The 22,153-nt window shown below is 45.4% G+C and overlaps 1 long non-coding RNA gene across 1 annotated transcript in view; it reads left to right on the forward strand.

The window, feature by feature from the left end:
- Window positions 1–1,056: 1,056 nt before the first annotated feature.
- LOC139234963 (uncharacterized) overlaps window positions 1,057–22,153 on the forward strand; it is a 35,412-nt gene continuing 14,315 nt past the window's right edge. Inside the window, exon 1 of the long non-coding RNA XR_011588375.1 lies at window positions 1,057–1,133. This is a non-coding gene — a long non-coding RNA (uncharacterized lncRNA). The remainder of the gene's footprint in view (window positions 1,134–22,153) is intronic.

The raw sequence follows: 22,153 nt of genomic DNA on the forward strand, positions 1-22,153 counted from the left end.
TAAATATGCGAAGGGTAGGACTTGAACTGAATTTTCAAAGTTAGGCTGTTTTGAACTAAGCCAGCGGACTAGTGTGGCTACAATATGCCCATAAATAGCAAAATGCAAAGTAATTACATTTTTCCAATTGCCTCTACTCCTACGAACAATTCCAAAACTAACCTTAACTAATATGACTCCAGTGCACAATCATTATATAAGCTATTTTTATAACATGGGCCAATGGCAAAAAGAGGCGCCTTAAAAGGAAACCAGGATCACACAAGCGTCTGTGTATCGCCTTCCTTTAAGATTGTTGAACAATAGCAGACTTTAGAATTCAATATGAGGAAACAGCTGAGAGACTGCACTGACAAGAACGGCTTCAACTCCAGAACATTTTATATGGATTCAGAAAGCAAATGTTGCTACACCCAAGGGTGGTGAGGTGCTTCTTGGAGACAAGCAGTATCTTTGTATGTAATTGTTCTTATTAAAACAAAAAAAACATATTGTTTCTAGTGTTTATTATTGGGAGGAGGAAGAGAGCATATTGTTACACTATCAATTAACCGGCAAGGTAATTTATCCAGCTATGCATACACTAATAGGCATAATATTATGGTCGGCAATACAAGAATTTTATTGCATTACTAATCACATCTGCTCAATTAAATAGCAAAAAAGACAATCCTTCCAAAAGTTTGAATTGTGGAACATATGATGCAGTGTAAATTTAATCTGCCTAACATGGCGGGCGGTGTTGAGAAAGCTGGAGTGCTGCGTGCGAGACCTTGGGTGTCCTTTCCCTGGGTTGCTGAGCCATTTGTGTTAGTGCTGAGGCAGTTTTTCCATTTTTTGATGTTAGGAAGGGAATTCAGCTTTAAGAGATAAATAATCACATTTGGGACTTTTTAACGTTAATTTTTTTTAATGGCTGAAAGCGCTTAAAATGGCATTGTTTCACTTCATTTTAATTTGTATTGCTTCAGTGTGTATGGCCGCTTTAATTCTCAGACCTCTTCATTGCCCACAATTCCATGCGAGCTCCACAGCCTTGCTTCCAGAGGCTGTGTGAAGCTCGATCGTCACTCCTGCACACAAACTTCAGCCGGATGCCACTAATAATGGCACTAGGACGGCGTTGCAGGCAGGTAAATGCAGCACCAACAATTCCCCCAAATGTATTTTGTTCCGTTAGCGTTGCAGCCATTTTCAGCGACCATTAACTCCAGTTACTGGTGTCCAGCAACTTTACTGGCTAAAATGAATTTCTCCCCTATAATGTTTTCAAAATTACATCACTGAAATGAAATGCCACAGGTTAACCCTTGTGGGTGTTGAATGTCTTTTGGAACATGAACATTTTGTTAACTGTCAAAAATTATTTTTCTTTCACTCTATGATAAATAATCAGGCTGAGTGGAAAAAGAAAGATTGAAGGGCACAAGATGTTAATTCTGTCCCAATGTTTTCTAACCCACTTGCAAAATATCACTGTTACTATTAAGGTTTTCTCCCACCGCTTTTAACGTGTTCACAGAATAAAAGCCATTTCCAAAGCAGACTGAGTTTCCTATGGATAAAAGCCTGCATTTTCCATAATATAGCATAAATAGGATAGCATGACACAAGACAGTTACTTACTCCTGAAGTACAGCAGAAAGCATCAGCAGACAAGTGGGAGGCCCAAGAATGCAGGACAAGATGTCGTTGAGAATGGTTGCATATATAGAAAGATAGCATGCAAAAATCCAAGTCTGAAAATATAAAAGACATATAAAACATGTCAGCCATGCCGCAGTGGGTAGCACTCTCATCTCTGAGTCAGAAGGTTGTGAGTTCAAGACCAACTCCACAGACTTGAGCACAAAAATCTAGGCTGACACTTCAGTGCAGTGCTGAGGGAGTGCTGCACTGTCGGAGGTGCTGTCTTTTGGATGAGAAATTAAACTGAGGCCTCATCTGCCCTCTCAGGTGGAAAATCCCATGGCACTATTTCTAAAACGAGCAGGAGAGTTACCCCAGTGTCCTGGCCAATAGTTATCCCTCAATCATCATCACAAAAAAACAGATGATCTGGTTATTATCACAATGATGTTTGTGGGAGCTTGCTGTGCACAAATTGGCTACCATGTTCCTACATTACAACTGTGACTACACTTCACAGAAAACAGCCTGCTCTGCTATTCAATAAGATCATGGCTGATCTGATCTTGGCCTCAACTCCACTTTCCCGCCTGTTCCCCATAACCCTTAACTCCCCTGTAGTTTAAGAATCTGTCTATTTCAGCCTCGAATATATTCAATGACTCAACCTCCACAGCTCTCTGGGATAGAGAATTCCAAAGATTCACGACCCTCTGAGAGAAGAACTTCCTCCTCGGCTCAGCAAAGCTTTATTGGGCTTCCATGTGAAGATCTTGTGGTACACAAGCAAGCATACCTCTCATTCCTCACAATTGCTTTCACAAGATGTGAGTGAAACTCCAGTGGAACATATGCCATCGGTGAGGGCAATATCTGGCATCTACTTAAATTAAGATGCTCACTGGTGCCCAAACGCCACTTACATTTGGATTTTGCGAACATTAAAATAGTTAAAAATTCAAAAGTTCTTAAACGGTCCAACTAACCATACGGAATTTTCTTTAAAAGATTGCTTTGCATCAATTTGGATTGTCTCAATTAAGTCTGAAGCAAGTATGGTGACGAGTTAAAGTGAAAGTATTCTATATAAAAGTTTTGGTTTATAGTGTGCATGGTGGCAGAAAATCATTTTATAGCTATGTTCTGAAAGAAAGGATGTGGATTTTCATCAATACTCAGCACTCAGGAGAATTAAACATGTTTTAGTTACGGAGGCTACAAACAGAGCAGTAACTATGTAACTCTGTTGCAATCGAGACATGAAATGTGTGGAGTTGAGATAAGGGAATTGTTTCGGACTTAAAAGGAAATACTGGGCTGCCAAGGTCTTTCAAGTATTTTGGCCAAAGCAGAAGACTGCCATAAAAGGTTACATCCAAAACACATAAGAATCTTCAAACTAATATGCATCTGACAAAGCTGACTCAGATATAGCGGCTCCAGAGATTTCAACTATCCCTAAATATTAGTTTTTGTTTCTGTGCTTTTGATGATTCTGGTCGTATGCATCCTCCGCATGCCCCCACCACCCCCTCACCTCCCACCCCCGCTTAGCCCTACATTGATGGCCATCCCTTCAGCCATATAGGTCCTACTCTGGAATTTCCTCCCGAAACTTCTCTGCCTCTCCATCTTTGTTCCTCGTTTAGGACCCGCCTCAAAACACACCTCTTTAACCAATTCAAATATCTCCTTTGGCTCAGCATCCACTTGTCTCTGATTATGCTTTAAGAAGTGCCTTGAGATGTTTTTCCCAATTAAAAGCACTGTATAAATACAAGTTGTTGTTGTTGATTCCAAATAGATAAAGAAATTCTTGGACAGGAAACAATCATCTCCATGGCCTCGCCCCTCCCTATCTCTTCAACCTCCTCCAGCCCTACGACTCTCCGAGATCTCTGTGCTCCTCCAATTCTGACCTCTGTGTATCCCCGATTTTCTTCATTCATTAGGCACCAGTCCTAATATTTCCTTATAAGAATAAAACCGGACAGGCCACCCGGCATCAATCTAGGCATCAGAATTGGACACTATAAAGGCACACCTTTCCCAGTTGACCCTGAAAAGTTCTTCTCACTAACATCTGGGGACTTGTGCCACAATTGGGAGAGCTGATTGGGAGAGCAACAGCCAATATAGTCATACTCGCAGAATCAGACCTATCAGCTAACATCCTAACGTCCATCACCATCCCTAGGTATGTCCTTTCACATGTGCAGGACATGAGGTGGAGGCACAGTCGGGAGGGAGTGGCTCTGGGAGTCCTCAACATTGACTCCAGGCATCAGGTCAAACATGGGCAAAGAAAGCGCCTACTGATGACCACCTACTGCCCTCAGTTGATGAACAGTACTCCTCCATGTTGAACACCACTTGGAAGTAGCCCAGAATGTACTCTGTGTGGGGAACTTCAACGTCCATCACCAAGAGTGGCTTGGTAGCACCACGACTGACCAAGCTGGCTGACATCTGAAGGTCGTAGCTGCCAGACTGGGTTTGTGGCAGGTGGTGAGAGAACCAAAACAGGGGAAAAACCCTGTCCTTCTCTACCTGTCACAGATGCATCTGTGCAGTATTGGTAGAAGTGACCACCGCACAGTTCTTGTGGAAATGAAGTCCCATCTTCACACTGAGGACACCCTCCATCGTATGTGTGACACTATTACCACGCTAAATGGGTTAGATTTAGAACAGTTCACAACTGGGCAACCATGAGGCACTGTGGGCCATCAGCAGCAACATAATTGTATTCCACCACAATCTATAACCTCAAAGCCTGGCATATCCCTCACTCTACCATTACCGGCAAGCCAGGCGATCATATAAAATCAGAAAATATATCAGACTGTTATGAAGTGAGAGACACTTTCAATGAGTAGAGCATGCCAGGAGCAGCACCAGCCATACCTAAAAATGTGGTGCCAACCTGGTTAGGACTACATGCATGCTAAACAACAGAAGCATATAGATAGAGCTAAGTGATCCCACAACCAACGATTAGATCAAAGCTCTGCAGTCCTGCCACATCCAGTCATGAATGGTGATGGACAATTAAACAACTAACGGGAGGAGGTGGCTCCATGAACACCCCCATCTTCAATGATGGCGGAACCCAGCACGAGTGCAAAAGACAAGGCTGAAGCTTTCGCAACTATCTTCAGCCAAAAGAGTCGAGTGGATACTCCATCTTGGTCTCCTCCTGAGGTATCCATCTTCACAGATGCCAGTCTTCAGCCAATTCAATTCACTTCACGTGATATCAAGAAACAGCTGAACACACTGGATATAGCAGGGGCTATGGGTCCCGACAACATCCTGGCTGTAGTGCTGAAGACTTGTGCACCAGAACTAGCTGCACCTCCACCAAGCTGTTCCAGTACAACTACAACACTGGCACTGGACAATGTGGAAAATTGCCTAGGTATGTCCCTGATCACAAAAAGCAGGACAAATGCAATCCGGCCAATTACCGCCCCATCAATCTACTCTCAATGATCAGAAAATTGATAGGAGGTGTCATCGACAGTGCTATCTAGCACTTAATCACCAATAACCTGCTCAGTGATGCTCAGTTTGGATTCCGCCAGGACCACTCGGCTCTAGACTTCATTACAGCCTTGGTCCAAACATGGATAAAAGAGCTGAATTCCATCGGTGAGGTGAGGTGAGGTGAGAGTGACTGCCCTTGAAATCAAGGCAACATATGCCCTAGTAAAATATGGCACCAAGGTGGTTTAGTAAAATTGACGTCATTGGGAATCAGGGGGAAAAATCTCCACTGGCTAGAGTCATACCTAGCATAAAGGAAGATGGTTGTGATTGTCGGAGACCAATTATTTCAGTCCCAGGACATTACTGGATGATGCAGCAACTCGTCAAGGCTTCTTCGACAGCACTTCTATACCCGTGACCTCTACCACTTAGAAGGACAAGGGCAGCAGGAGCTTGGGAACAGCACCACATCAAAGTTCCCCTCCAAGTCACACATCATCCTAACTTGGAAATATATCAGTTCTTTCATTGTCGCTGGTCAAAATCCTGGAACTTCCAATCTAACAGCATTATGGGAGTACCTTCAGCACACGGACTGCAGCGGTTCAAGAAGACGGCTCACCATCACCTTCTCAGGGCAATTAGGATGTGCAATAAATGGTGGCCTTGCCGGCAATGCCCACATCCCGTGAATATATTAAAAAAACGTAGATAGCTATCAGCAATAGCATGCCCTGCCAGTGGTCAAGAATACATACTATTTATGCAATACCAAAAGGCTTGCTCAATATGATAAACATGGGGTAAGCCAAGTCCAAGGGCATTCAATGGACTGATATGATTTTTGGCAATTGTGGCAGGTTATTTGGAATCTACCCAGTTCATACGTTATCTGATTCCTTCATTATGAACTACTCAGTTGATCGTGAGCAATCACAGCAAACATTTTTGTATAAATTACTTAAATGAGGGAAAGGATGGTGTAGTAGATTAGAAAACTGTCCTGTCACATTTGCACCCAGGGCTTGAATGTTACCCACAATGATGGGATTTGCTCAATGTTGACAGCTCTGCTTACAGCTGAGAGAGCAACAGAGAAAGTGGACTTGTATTCCAAGTTTGAGATTCAGTCACAAGTCAGCTACAAACCTGGGATATCACTTTGGTTGAAAAACATAAGAATATTTAGAGTAGTCAATCACAATGGATCACTAGATCATAATTTAATCTAAGCTATTGCCTTGCAAACACTAAGATTCCTAATCGCAGACTTTCTTCGGCTCTTCTCAGCATGACAATGTTATTTCTCCTGGTAACAACAGGAAGATGCTCAATCAGCCGATTGCCAGTCAAAAGTCACCTGGAGGAGTGGGTTAAAAATCATGAGGAGGTCTGAGTGGTGCACAGGCCTTTTATTTCTGGGATTGGGTACAAATCCTAGTCAGACTGATTGATTGATTGACTGATCGATTGATAGAAAGCATTCCATTCTCCAACACTAATACATCTTGAAGGGCAAAGAAGAAGAAAAAGAAACAGCATGGCTCAAATGTTGAGGCCAGTAAACAAAGTGCATCTGTGCATCTTTTTAAATGTGCAGAGCTCACTCTTCTCTAATTCACAAAGCTATGAAGATGTGGTTCTGTTTGCAGTGCTGTGACTCCACACTACATAGAATCATATAGAATCATCATCATCACCATAGGCAGTCCCTTGGAATCAAGGAAGACTTGCTTCCACTCCTGAAGTGAGTTCTTTGGTGGCTGAACAGTCCAATACAAGAGGCACAGACTCTGTCACAGGTGGGACAGATAATCGTTGAGGGAAGGGGTGGGTGGGACTGGTTTGCTGCACACTCTTTCCATTGCCTGCACTTGATTTCTGCATGCTCTCGGCGTAGAGACTCGAGGTGCTCAGCGCCTTCTCGGATGCACTTCCTCCACTTAGGCCAGGGACTCTCAGGTGTCAGTGGGAATGTCGCACTTTATCAGGGAGGCTTTGAGCGTGTCCTTGTAGCGTTTCCGCTGCCCTCCTTTGGTTCATTTGCCGTGAAGGAGCTCCGAGTAGAGTACTTGCTTTGGGAGTCTCGTGTCTGGCATGCGAACTCTGTGGCCTGCCCAGCGGAGCTGATCGAGTGTGGTCAGTGCTTCAATGCTGGGGATGTTAGCCTGGATGAGAATGCTGATGTTGGTGCACCTGTCCTCCCAGGGGATTTGTAGGATCTTACGGAGACATCGTTGGTCATATTTCTCCAGCAACTTGAGGTATCTACTGTACATGGTCCATGTCTCTGAGCCATACAGGAGGGCGGGTATTCCTACAGCCCTGTAAACCATGAGCTTGGTGGCAGTTTTGAAGGCCTAGTCTTCAAACACTCTTTTCCTCAGATGGCCGAAGGCTGCAGTGGCGCACTGGAGGCTGTGTTGGATCTCGTCGTCGTCATAGAATCATAGAATAGTACAGCACAGAAGGAGGCCTTTCGGCTCATCGAGTCTGCGCCAACTCTTTCGAAGAGCGATCCAGTTAGTCCCACTCCCCCGCTCTTTCCCCATATCACTGTCATTTTTTTCTCCTTCAAGTATTTATCCAATTCCTTTTGAAGCCTACTATTGAATCTGTATCCACCACCCTATCAGGCCGTGCATTCCAAATCCTAACCACTCGTTGCATTAAAAAGTTTTTCCGCCTGTCGCCTCTGGTTCTTTTGCCAATCACCTTAATTCTGTGCCCTCTGGTTATCGACCCTTCAGCCATTGGAAACAGTTTCTCTTAATTTACTCAATCTAAATTCCTCATGATTTTAAACACCTCGATCAAATCTCCTTCTCTACTCCAAAGAACCCCAGCTCCTCCAGTCTATCCAAGTAACTGTAATCACTTATCCCTAAAACAATTCCAGCAAATCTCTTCTGTACCCTCTCCAAAACCTTCATGTCCTTCCTAAGTGTGGTGCTCAGAATCTTTCAGAAAAATGTAGCACTCGTAGATTCTTCTGCATTTCTTCTTGCGTCCCTCTTTTGCGCTCTTTGTCAGCTGTGGCTCAGTGGCAGCACTCTCGCCTCTGAGTCAGAAGGTTGTGGGTTCAAACCCCACTCCAGGGACTTGAGTGCAAAAATCTCAGCTGACACTCCAGTGCAATACTGAGGGAGTGCCGCACTGTCGGAGGTGCCTTCTTTCAGATGAGACGTTAAACCGTGGCCCCATTTGCCCTCTCAAGTGGATGTAAAAGATCCCTTGGCGGTATTTTGAAGAAGAGCGGGGGAGTTATCCCTGGTGTCCTGGCCAATATTTATCCCTCAATCAACATAACAAAAACAGATTATCTGGTCATTATCACATTGCTGTTTGTGGGAGCTTGCTGTGCACAAGTTGCTGCCATGTTGCCCACATTATAACAGTGACTGCACTCTAAAAGTACTTCATTGGTTGCAAAGCGCTTTGAGACATCCAGTGGTCATGAAAGGCCCTAGATAAATGCAAGTCTTTCTTTTACTTTTTCTTTCTCTCCAGCTTCATTTTTCGCTCCTCACACTTCATAGTAGGATTTCTGAGCACAGTTATTGAAGTGCTTTCTTTCTTGGTTTCTCTTGCCCTCCAGTCTGGAACATTATGCTAAGTTTAACTTCTATTTCAGTACTATTTTGGAAAGTTGCAGATTGTAATATTTTCATGCTGACGTTTCATTCAAAAATACTTTTCTGAAACACATCTGTTTCTTTTCACAATGTTCTGGTATTTAAACTGTTTTGGCATTGTTAATCCAGGATTTTTGTTTAAAATATTTCTGTTTCAAACGGTTTGAACTACAATCAAACGTATGGGGTTGTAGCCGATTAACTTGCCCAAAAACAAATCCTTCAGGGTAACAGTGTGAATATTTAAAACCACGAATAATCTGTTCCCAACAATTAGCCACCTGGTATTATTGTGAAACCAGGTCATAGTTCTGAGTTAATCTCAAAGCTTAGTATTTGATCAGCCGAACCGCAGGATTTTTAATGGGGCTTTGTCATCATACAAGTACTGGTAAGATTCCCATTCAAGCCTAACCCAAAACCTATGAAGTAGGAAAGCTCCTCCTCCTCTTCCTGAGGACATCAAGGGGCCGAAATTGCCCACCGCTGGAAACGGGGTGCACCTACACTATTTCTGCTGTTTTTACCGGCACGGTGGATGCAGTGGCATCTTGAGCGAAATTCCGCTCTTTGGCTTTTTTTCAGCGGAACGGAAGTCGTTCATAATGGGGGCGGGTGTGTGGCAGTGAGTGGAAGTTCGCAGTCTAGCGGGGTGGAAGTTGTGGGTGGGTGTAGTGGCCACCGCTGTCAGTCATCAGCGTAGCGCTGATGATGTCATCACGGTGCTGCAACACCATGGCTCTCCCCTTCACTTAAAGGAGAGAGCCTGCACGATTCATTATGTTCGGTCCACTGGGCCACCAGGGAGGGTTTCGGCCAGGCCAGCAGCCTGGCACCCCAGAGGGGGTGCCAAACCGCCTGTTGGCGGTCCGGCCTAACCCGGGGGCATAATTGTTGACCCGACATGGCAGTCGGCTGTCAAAAAAAAACATGGCGGCAAGGGCAGTCCTCCCCTTTAATGGGAGCCGCACCGCCATTTTAGAAAGACTCCAAGCTCAGTGCAACGGCAGAAAAAGCTGCTGGTGGCATTGAGCGGTGGGAGCAAGATTCTTTTGGCGGAATTTCGCCATCATGGGGATAACATCGGCAGTGTGTGCTCTGATGACACAATTAGGACAGCTCGGCAGCAGCGGTGCGGTAGTGGGGGAGCGGATCACCGCTGGGATACCGCAGGAGCGGTATTTTCATAATGGTGGCCATTACACAAAAAATCAGCACCCATTGCACTCCACAACGTGTTTGACGATTTCCAGCAGTAACGGGCCTTAAGGGAAGGGGCAATTTCGGCTGCCAAGTCTCTGGCCATCACCTGCCACTAGTATACCAACATTACTTCAGATTATGAAGCATGCAGCACAGGGTGATAAACTTGCTTGCCTTGATTGGATTCCACACCACCACCTTTGCCAAGTGGTCCAAACAGCAGAATTTTTGCTTCAACATCCTGTGTGCTCCATACTAATTCTGGTGGTGGCAGGAGCCTTGCTGCATCGTCACTCCTTGCTGTGTGAGCTTCCTGTCTGGCGTCACAAGGCAAGGCAGCAAACAATTGTCCTGGATTCCGAAAAGCATTCATTCAAATCAGCAGGACCCCTCAATGTGTTGTCGCATGTCAAACTCTTGCAGAATAAACAAGTCATGGCTGGGAAAAGGGTATTGATGGACAGGTCATTGCTGTGGTCGTTAATAACCTAAAAATGTACCGACTGGAATCCCTTCCTGTAGATGAAAACCTTTGCGATTCTCACGTGGAGCTCCGAAGGCCATGAGTTCCATCAATAGTGCACTTCACTCATAACAACTTTGCCATTCTGAACCCTCTTGAGCTGCTGAATTATTTTCACGTGGGAACTGATGAAGGTGCTATCACCGAACAAACATGGCACCTGTCATGTGTTTGATACACGCATGTTCAGACAACTGATTCATTTGGCTGATGTCCTCTATTGTGGCATGGACTGATACTACGGCAGAAATAGACTTAGACCATTATCACAGCTATGCCTTTGCATTCTTGGAGGTTATCTGCAGAACAACCTTCAGTAAGTGGCACAGGTGAGGCACAGTCTCTCTGGTGAAGCATGAATAAAACAGGTCCTCTTGGATCTCCTCAAGCATAATTGGCGGGGCCTGTACACTATTCCTGGAGGTGCAACTGGAATTCCCAAACATATTTCCAACCACCTACCTTGCTTCTTTATACTTAGGACAGCAACAGCAGATTTGCAGATATCGCCCCTCTGCCAAAAAGTGCAAGATTACATGGGATATACGGCATAGAAAAAGGCCATTCGGCCCAACCAGTCCATGTCGACGTTAATGCCCCACTTGAGCCTCCTCCCATTTTACCTCATCTAAATCTATCCGCATAACCTCCTATTCCCTTCTTCCTCATATGTTTGTCTAGCCTCCCCTTAATGGCCTACTATTTGCTTCTACCACTCCCTGTGGTAGCAAGTTCCACATTCTCATCACTTTTTGTGTAAAGAAGTTTCATCTGAATTCCCTATTGGATTTCTTGGTGACAATCTTTATTGATGGCCTCTAGTTTTGCTCTTCCCCACAAGTGGAGTTCACTAGGTTGATTCCGGAGATGCGGGGCTTGACTTTTGAGGAAAGGTTGAGTAGGTTGAATGAGAGGTGATCTTATTGAAACGTATAAGATTATGAGGGGGCTTGACAAGGTGGCTGCAGAGAGGATGTTTCCACTGATGGAGGAGACTAGAACTAGAATAAGGGATTGCCCATTTAAAACAGAGATGAGGAGAAATTTCTTCTCTCAGAGGGTTGTAAATCTGTGAAATTCACTGCCTCAGAGAGCGGTGGAAGCTGGGACATTGAATAACTTTAAGTCAGAAATAGACAGTTTCTTAAACAATAAGGGGTTATGGGGAGCAGACAGGGAAGTGGAGCTGAGTCCATGATTAGATCAGCCATGATCTTATTGAATGGCGGAGCAGGCTCGAGGGGCTGCATGGCCTATTCCTGTTCCTATTTCTTATGTTCTTATTCTCTCTGTATCCACTCTATTAAAACCTTTCAGAATTTTAAAGCCCCTCTATTAGGTTACCCTCAGCATTCTTTTTTCAAGAGGAAAGAGACCCAGCCTGTTCATCCTTTCCTGATATGTCTACCCTCACATTTCTATTATCTTCCTTGTAAATCTTCTCTGCACCCTCTCCAGATGCCCAATGTAGGTAGTCAAAAATGTCAAGCCAGAAAAATCTCGACAATACAAACTGCAACATGTTAGCTTTAAGAGAGTGCAGTCTTGTCCAAAGTCAAAAAATCTAGAGTAGAACCTGATTTAACACATTCTTCTTGTCCAAACAAATGCACTACGGGCCCAAAGCTAAGCCTACTTTTTGCTGGCAAAAAAGGCTATCAGGAAATCGGGTTCAGGCAGAATGCAGCACGAAAAGTTGGATGCCGATTATTCCGACCTGTACGCTAGGGAAGCTCCTCGCACAGTTTCAACTGCCCCACTTCTTATCCTGATTCCGAAAATTACTCTGAACGGTAATATCTGATCTTACAGCGTGATTGCTTGACAAGAAAAAAATTATCTGGGCATCTGATGAACTGAGTATTCAATATCTTTTCATCTGAAACCAGTCTGGGGTAATTGTAATCCCACAATCAGTTGGGTAGCTGCAATAAATGTGTATTTCTGCAATTACAAACTTATGGGACTGCGGAGGAGAAGAAGGTTATATACAGACTTACTGGAACTAACTACTCATAGCAATTATTATGAGTTTGCCGGGAACTATTTCCTGAAAACATCTAATGGATAAAACATTCCTTACACAACCTATCTCATGCCCTTTATGCACATGCATTCCACCAAAACATAACAGACCAAAATAGACACAGAACAGGAACTAAAAGATTAAAGTTTTAACTCTCACTGCCCCAATGTATTACCCGTTTTTTTTAACCAACCATTTTACACTGTTGCAACCAAATCATAGAATCATTGAGATTTACAGCACAGAAGGAGGCCATTCAGCCCATTCTGTCTGCGCCGGTCGAAAAAGCGCTATTCAGCCTAATCCCACTTTCCAGCTATTGATCCGGAGCCCTGTAGGTTAGGGCATTTCAAGTGCATATCCAAGTACTTTTTAAATGTGATGAGGGTTTCTGCCTCTACCACACTTTCAGGCAGTGAGTTCCAGACTCCTACCACCCACTGAGTGAAAAAATTCTCCTCAACTCCCCTCTAATCCTTCAACCAATTACTTTAAATCTATGCCCCCTGGTTATTGACCCCTCTGCCAAGGGAAATAGATCCTTCCTATCCATTCTACCGAGGCCCTTCATAATTTTGTACACCTCAATTAAGTCCTCCCTCAGTTTCCTCTGTTCCCCAACTTATCCAATCTTTCCCCATAGCAAAAATGATCTAGTCCTGGCAACAGCCTCGTAAATCTCCTCTGTAGCCTCTCAAGTGCAATCCCATCTTTCCCATAATGTATGCAGTACTCCAGCTGTGGCCTAATTAGTGTTTTATACAGTTCTAACAAAACCTCTCTGCTATTATATTCTATGTCCCAAATTAATTTCTTAGTGAACAGGGTGGAATAGTATAAATTGCAGATCACTCTACAGCAGGCAACAATTACAAGTATAATATTTTACCATGAGAATTTGTTTAGCCCGTGTTCTAAAATTGAAATATCTCACTGTCACATGGTACTCTTACCAATTTACTTGGGTCTGAGCTGATGATCTTAAGACAACAGTATAACATATGCATACCATAATTGCAGAGATAAGACTAAACGCTCAATACCATACATTCGAAGTTGCCAAGCTCAATAACACCATTTTGAAAGGGTAGCGAGCAAAGGGTAGGTGTTTTCTCAGAACAGTCTTGCATATGTCAAATAAGCCTTTTGAGAGTAGCACTGCCATCAGTCTGATGGCTGGTGACCGACTAATTCTCTGGGTTACAAGTGATGGAAAAAGAGAAAATGCTGAATCACAGTTTCTTTTAGCCATTTGAAATTCCTGATGATGGGACTGTCCAATCATCATTCCTTGAAGAGATTATACATTATAAACAAAGAAAGACTTGCATTTATATAGCGCCTTTAATGACCACCAGATGCCCCAAAGCGCTTTACAACAATTAAGTACTTTTTGAAGTAGGAAACACGGCAGTCAATTTGCGTTTAGCAAGGTCTCAAAAATAGCCATGTGATAATGACCTGATAATTTTTTGAGTGATAAATATTGACCAGGACACCAGGAATAACTCCCCTGCTCTTATTCGAAATAGTGCCATGAGATATTTTACATCCAGCTGAGAGAGCAGACGAGGCTTCAGTTCAACGTCACCATAAGACAGTACCTCCAACAGTGCAGTACTGCACTGGATTTTCAGCCTAGATTTGTGCGCTCAGGTCTCTGGAGTTGGACCTGAACCTACGATCTTCTAACTCCTGACTCAAAGACAAGAGTGCAGCTAACTGATCCACTGCTGACACACAGTACCTTAGTTGTATTAGTTATGCAGTATGTTTGGAACATAGGAAGCTTTGGAATAGGAGTAGGCTATTCAGCCCTTCAAGCCTGTTCCCCCATTCAATTCTTCTTCTTAGGTGGTCCCTCGTATCGAGGATGACTTGCATCCACGCCAAAAAGGGATGAGTTCACAGGTGCTTCAATGAAGGACCTAATATTCCAGGTCTCGAACTACATGTTGAAGGGTGGAAGATGCCTGTGCGTGGAATTTTTAAAATGGTGGTCGTTGCACACCAGCCACCACACGGGCTTGACAGAGCTAGGTCTTGGTCCAGTGGCAAGATGACTGGAGATCAGCTCTGCTGCACATACCTAGTGCGCGCATATATCGCAGTTTGAGCTGGCTCATGTTCCGAACTCATGCCTCTCCTAGGCCCCTATCACGTCGCTTTGCAATCTCTTGGGCCTTAAAAGGAGGAGCAGTATGGCAACCTGGCACCCCATTCAATTGATTCCTTTGATACTGAAGGGCTGGAGGTCCTACTGCAGGAGGTGCTCCACAGGAAAGTGGCTCTATTTGGGAATGAAGGTCACCATCGAGCAAAACATAGAAACATAGATAATAGGTGCAGGAGTAGGCCATTCGGACCTTCGAGCCTGCACCACCATTCAATAAGATCATGGCTGATCATTCCCTCAGTACCCCTTTCCTGCTTTCTCTCCATACCCCTTGATCCATAAGGGCCATATCTAAATTCCTCTTGAATATATCCAATGAACTGGCATCAACAACTCTCTGCGGCAGGGTATTCCACAAGTTAACAACTCTCTGAGTGAAGAAGTTTCTCCTCATCTCAGTCCTAAATGGCCTACTCCTTATCCTTAGACTGTGTCCCCTGCTTCTGGACTTCTCCAACATCGGGAACATTCTACCCGCATCTATCCTGTCCCGTCCCATCAGAATCTTATATGTTTCTATGAGAACCCCTCTCATCCTTCTAAACTCCAATGTATAAAGGCCCAATTGATCCAGTCTCTCCTCATATGTCAGTCCAACCATCCCGGGAATCAGTCTGGTGAACATTCGCTGCACTCCCTCAATAGCTAGAACGTCCTTCCTCAGATTAGGAGACCAAAACTGAACACAATATTCCAGGTGAGGCCTCACCAAGGCCCTGTACAACTGCAGTAAGACCTCCCTGCTCCTATACTCAAATCCCCTAGCTATCAAGGCCAACATATCATTTGCCTTCTTCACCTCCTGCTGTACCTGCATGCCAACTTTCAATGACTGATGTACCATGACACCCAGGTCTCGTTGCACCTCCCCTTTTCCTAATCTGCCGCCATTCAGATAATATTCTGTCTTTGCGTTTTTGCCCCCAAAGTGGATAACCTCACATTTATCCACATTATACTGCATCTGCCATGCATTTGCCCACTCACCTAACCTGTCCAAGTCACCCTGCAACCTCTTAGCATCCCCCTCACAGCTCACACTGCCACCCAGTTTTGTGTCATCTGCAAACTTGGAGATATTACACTCAATTCCTTCATCTAAATCACTAATGTATATTGTAAAGAGCTGGGGTTCCAGCACTGAGCCCTGCGGCACTCCACTAGTCACTGCCTGCCATTCTGAAAAGGACCCGGTTATCCCGACTCTGTTTCCTGTCTGCCAACCAGTTCTCTATCCACATCAGTATATTACCCCCAATACCATGTGCTTTGATTTTGCACACCAATCTCTTGTATGGGACCTTGTCAAAAGCCTTTTGAAAGTCCAAATACACCACATTCACTGATTCTCCCTTGTCCACTCTACTAGTTACATCCTCAAAAAATTCCAGAAGATTTGTCAAGCATGATTTCCTCTTCATAAATCCATCCTGACTTGGACCGATCCAGTCACTGCTTTCCAAATGCGCTATTTCATCCTTAATAATTGATTCCAACATTTTACCCACTACTGACAAAAAGACAGGAGCCAGCTGCATGAAGGAAGTTTGTCCATTGAATCAACAGTCGGCCACTGCCTTTGCACGTGACGGCAAATGAGAAAGAAGTGTGCTAGATTCAGGAGCAAGGCGAGTGTGCTCCTCATATTTCCACACATTTCTTGTAGGGTCCATCAAGTCTGGCAGAACCCAAGATGGGAACAACTGCACTATCTGAAAGGTACTAGTTTAAGCACTGTACACAACCACTGCGTCCTTGCACACACTCTTTCAGTTTACCTAAGCAACATGACACACTTTTCTTGAAGGTGGAGGGTGAAGAATAGAAAACAAATGCTGAAGCATCCAGGTGAGGTAAACCTCTGTTGTTCAAGGGGTTTCTCAGTGGAATTAGCAGCCATGCATGCAGAGAATATTATCGTTCTCTTAAGAAGCAGTTCTTCTCCTTTAAATGATGTAAGCACCATGGAATACTGCACAATGATGGCAACATGGCTTCCTGAATAATGGGCAGTGAGATGAAGAATGGCATTTCTGTGGTCAGATATCACCCAATCAATAACTGAGTGTAATCTCTCACTTTTCATGAAGACCTTGCCACCCCTTGAAAGTTGTGCACCGAGTCCAATTTGCTACATATGTAAACCTGTAAATACTTTGTGTAACCACCAGAGGGCTCATCCCCTGGAGTCCCAAGGGATCCCACAATCCCTTGGGAGCACCTGTACTTAAGGAGGCCTCACAGGCTGGAGAGGCACTCTGGAGACCTGTAATAAAAGACTAAGGTCACACTTTACTTTGAGTTCACAACATCTGGTCAGACTCTTTATTCATACTGAACAACTGGCGGAGAGATATAGATCACGAACCCAACGATGCAGAGAACAGTGGGCATCCTGGAGAAATTTTTGGAGGGAGATAATTGGGAAACCTTCGTGGAGTGACTCGATCAATACTTTGTGGCTAACGAGCTGGAAGGAGAAGCGAACACTGCCAAATGAAGGGCGATCCACCGTTTGCGGGGCACCAACGTATGGCCTCATGAAAAATCTGCTTGCTCCAGCGAAACCCACAGAGAAATTGTATGATGGTTTGTGCACACTGATCCGGGAGCATCTGAACCCGAAGGAAAGCGTTCTGATGGAGAGGTACCGGTTCTACACATAGAAAATGTCTGAAGGCCAGGAAGTGGCAAACTATGTTGCCGTGCTAAGATGCCTTGCAGGACATTGCGGATTTGAAGGACATTTGGAGCACATGATCAGGGACTTCTTTGTACTTGGCATTGGACATGAAGTGATACTTCGCAAACCTTTGACTGTAGAGAACCCCAACCTTGTGTAAAGCCATAGCGATAGCCCAGGAGTTCATTGCCACCAGTGACAAAACCAAGCAAATCTCTCAGCACACAAGTGCTGCTACAAGTACTGTGAACAAAGTAATGTTGTTTTCGAATTGTAACGTACAGGGCAGGCCTCACATGCCTGCAGCTGCACGTCCGCAGATGTCTCAGAGTCCACTATCAAGGGTGATGACTGCTAGGCCATTAACACCTTGTTGGCGCTGCGGGAGTGATCATCGTTTCCATTCATGCCGCTTCAAAGGACACGTTTGCAAGGGCTGCAGAACAATGGGACATCTCCAATGTATGTGCAGGTGAGCTACAAACCCTGCTAATCCTGCAAACTACCATGTTGTAGAGGAGGACAGATCCATGGTGGATCACGACGAACCAGAGCCTCAGACTGAGGAGGCAGAGGTATATGGGGTGCACACATTTACCACAAAATGTCCCCCAATAATGCTGAAGGTTGAATTAAATGGACTCCCGGTGTCAATGGAGCTGGACATGGGCATGAGCCAGTCCATTATGAGCAAAAAGACTTTTACTAAATTGTGGAACAACAAGGCCTCAAGACCAGTCCTAACTCCCAGTCACACTAAACTGAGAACTTACACAAAGGAACTGATTTCCGTAATCGGCAGTGCCACTGTAAAGGTCTCCTACGATGGAGCGGTGCACAAGTTACTACTCTGGGTGGTACCGGGCGATGGTCCCACGCTGTTCGGCAGGAGCTGGCTGGGAAAGATACACTGGAACTGGGACAACGTCTGAGCGCTCTCGTCCATTGACGACAGTTCGTATGCCCAGGTCTTAAACAAGTTCCCCTCGCTGTTCGAACCAGGCATCGGGAAGTTCCAAGGAGCAAAAGTGCAGATCCACCTAATTCCGGGGGCACGACTCATCCATCACAAAGTTAGAGCAGTACCGTACACGATGAGCGAGGGTGGAGATCGAGCTTGACCGGCTGTAACAAGAGGGCATTATTTCGCCGATCAAATTCAACGATTGGGCCAGTCCTCAAGGGAGACGGCACCGTCAGAATCTGTGGTGATTACAAAGTAACTATCAATCGTTTCTCCCTGCAGGATCAATACCCACTACCAAAAGCAGACGACCTTTTTGCGACGCTGGCGGGAGGAAAGACGTTCACGAAGCTGGACTTGACCTCGGCCTACATGATGCAGGAGCTGGAGGAATCATTGGAGGGCCTCACCTGCATCAACACGCACAAAGGTCTCTTCATTTACAACAGATGCCCGTTTGGGATTCGATCAGCCGCGGCGATATTTCCGGGGGCAGGAAACATGGAAAGCTTACTGAAGTCGGTCCCGCGTACCATGGTCTTCCAGGATGACATATTGGTTACAGGTCGGGACACAGTCGAGTATCTGCAGAACCTGGAGGAGGTTCTTAGTTGGCTCAACCATGTGGGGCTCAGGTTAAAATGCTCGAAGTGCGTTTTCCTGGCATCTGAAGTGGAGTTCCTGGGGAGAAGAATCGCGGCGGACGGCATCAGGCCCACCGATTCGAAGATGGACGCAATCGAGAACGCACCGAGGCCACAGAACGTGATGGAGCTGCAGTCATTTCTAGGACTCCTGAACTACTTTGGTAACTTATTACCGGGTTTCAGCACACTGTTAGAACCACTGCACGCTTTACTACGTAAAGGAGACGAATGGGTATGGGGTAAAAGCCAAGAAAATGCCTTTGTAAAAGCTAGAAAACTGTTATGCTCAAACAAATTGCTTGTGTTGTATGATCCATGTAAGCATTTGGTACTAGCATGTGATGCGTCGTCATACGGTGTCGGGTGTGTATTGCAACAAGCTAATGAATCTGAGAAATTGCAACCGTTTGCTTATGCATCCAGAAGTCTGTCTAAGGCTGAGAGGGCCTAAAGCATGATTGAAAAAGAAGCATTAGCGTGTGTTTATGGGGTAAAGAAAATGCATCAATATCTGTTTGGGCTCAAATTTGAATTGGAAACTGACCATAAGCCACTGATATCCCTCTTTTCTGAAAGTAAGGGGATAAATACGAATGCATTGGCCCGCATTCACATACAACTACGCCATCCACCACAGGCCAGGCACAGAAAACTGTGCCGATGCTCTCAGTAGGCTGCCATTGCCCACCACGGGGGTGGAAATGGCACAGCCCGCAGATTTAGTCATGGTAATGGAAGCATTCGAGAGTGAGCAGTCACCCATTACCATCCGACAGATTAGAACCTGGACAAGTCAGGACCCCTTACTGAACTTAGTAAGAAACTGTGTACTTCACGGGAGCTGGTCCAGTGTCCCATTAGAAATGCAGGAAGAGATAAAGCTGTACCAGCAGCGCAAAGATGAAATGTCTATACAGGCAGACTGCCTTCTGTGGGGTAATCGAGTAGTGGTACCCAAAAAGGGCAGCGACACTTTCATTAGTGATCTCCACAGTATTCACCTAGGCATTGTAATGATGAAAGCGATAGCCAGATCCCACGTGTGCGGACTTAAGAGTCCTGCGTGCACAAATGTAACACATGTTCATAGTTAAAAAATGCACCCAGGGAAGCGCCACTAAGTTTATGGTCTTGGCCCTCCAAACCGTGGTCTAGGGTCCATGTCGACTATGCAGGCCCGTTCTTGGGTAAAATGTTCCTAGTGGTTGTAGATGCGTACTCCAAATTGATTGAATGTGAGATAATGTCGGCAAGCATGTCCGCTGCCACCACTGAAAGCCTGCGGGCCATGTTTGCCACGCACGGCCTGCCTGATGATCTTCTGAGTGACAATGGGCCGTGTTTCACCAGTGCCGAGTTCAAAGAGTTCATGACCCGCAATGGGATCAAACATGTTACATCTGCCCTGTTCTAACCAGCATCCAACGGTCAGGCAGAGAGAGCAGTGCAAACAATCAAGCAGAGCTTGAAGAGGATAACTGAAGGCTCATTGTAGACTTGCCTATCCCGAGTCCTGCTAAGTTACCGCACGAGACCCCACTCGCTCACTGGGATTCCACCCGCTGAACTGCTCATGAAAAGGGCACTCAAGGCAAGGCTCTCATTCGTCCACCCTGATCTACACGAACAGGGAGAGAGCAGGCGGCTTCAACAAAGTACATATCATGATAGCGCATATGTGTCACGCGAAATTGAAATTAATGATCCTGTAGTTGTGTTGAACTATGGACAAGGTCCCCAAGTGGCTTCCCGGCACTGTTGTGGCCAAAGAGGGGAGTAGGATGTTTCAGGTCAAACTTTCAAATGGACTCATCTACAGGAAACACTTGGACCAAACCAAACTCAGATTCACGGACTATCCAGAGCAACCCACATTAGACCCTACCTTTTTTGACCCTCCAACACACACACTAGTGGCAACCGACACAGCGGTTGGCCACGAAGCGGAATCCATCACCCGCAGCAGCCCAGCAGGACTCACCACACCAGGCAGCCCAGCAATGTCAGCTGTACAGCAAGGGCCCAACAAATGACTCACCAAAACCAGCATTTTCACCAAGGTGATCAACCAGGGAAAGAAAGGCACCAGAGCAACAGTATTGACTTTGCGGGGGAGTGTTGTTATGTATGTAAACCTGTAAATACCTCGTGTAACCACCAGAGCGCTCAACCCCTGGAGTCCCAAGGGATCCCACAATCCCTTGGGAGCACCTGTACTTAAGGAGGCCTCACAGGCTGGAGAGGCACTCTGGAGACCTGTAATAAAAGACTACGGTCACACTTTACTTTGAGCTCACAGTATCTGGTCAGACCCTTTATTCATACTTAACACAACTGATACGTCCTTTCCAGAGGAAGCTGTAGCCCCCTTGAAAACATAGCCGTGGTCAGTACTCTGATACATATGTGCACTGCAGACTGTCTGATGTGGCTAAAAGGTTCACTTTTATGGGAAGAAGCACCCCAGTTTCTGTGTGTAGGATATGGTGCAGCGGAAGACACAATTCTGTGGCAGCCTGTCTTGTGACAGTTTTTAAAATTTGTTCCGGGATAAGGGCGTTCCTGGCAAGGCCAGCATTTATTGTCCATCCCTAATTGCTCCGAGGAAGGTGGTGATAAGCCGCCTTCTTGAATCGCTGCAATCCATGTAGTGAAGGTGCTCCCACAGTGCTGTTATGGAGGGAGTTCCAGGATTTTGACCCAGCAACGTTGAAGGAATGGCAATGTATTTCCAAGACAGGCTGGTACGTGACTTGGAGGGAAACTTGCAGGTAATGGTGCTCCCATGCATGTGCTGCCCTTGTCCTTCTAGGTGGCAGAGGTCGCGGGTTAGAGAGGTGCAGCCGAAGAAGTCTTGGCAAGTTGCTGCAGTGCATCTTGTAGATGGTACACACTGCAGCCACGGTGCATGTGTTGAAGGTGGTGGATGGGGTGCCCATCAAGTGGGCTGCTTTGTCCTGGATCGTGTCGAGCTTCTTGAGTGTTGCTGAAGCTTCACTCATCCAGGCAGATGGAGAATATTCCATCACACTCCTGACTTGTGTCTTGTAGATGGTGGAAAGGCTTTGGGGAGTTGGGAGGTGAGACACTCGCCGCAGAATACCCAGCCTCGGATCTGCTCTAGTTGCCACGGTATTTATGTGAAATGTATTTCGGTGAAACAACAGACAAGTGT

The sequence above is a fragment of the Pristiophorus japonicus genome, chromosome 22 (assembly GCF_044704955.1).
Source record: "Pristiophorus japonicus isolate sPriJap1 chromosome 22, sPriJap1.hap1, whole genome shotgun sequence".
Classification (NCBI taxonomy): Eukaryota; Metazoa; Chordata; class Chondrichthyes; family Pristiophoridae; genus Pristiophorus; species Pristiophorus japonicus.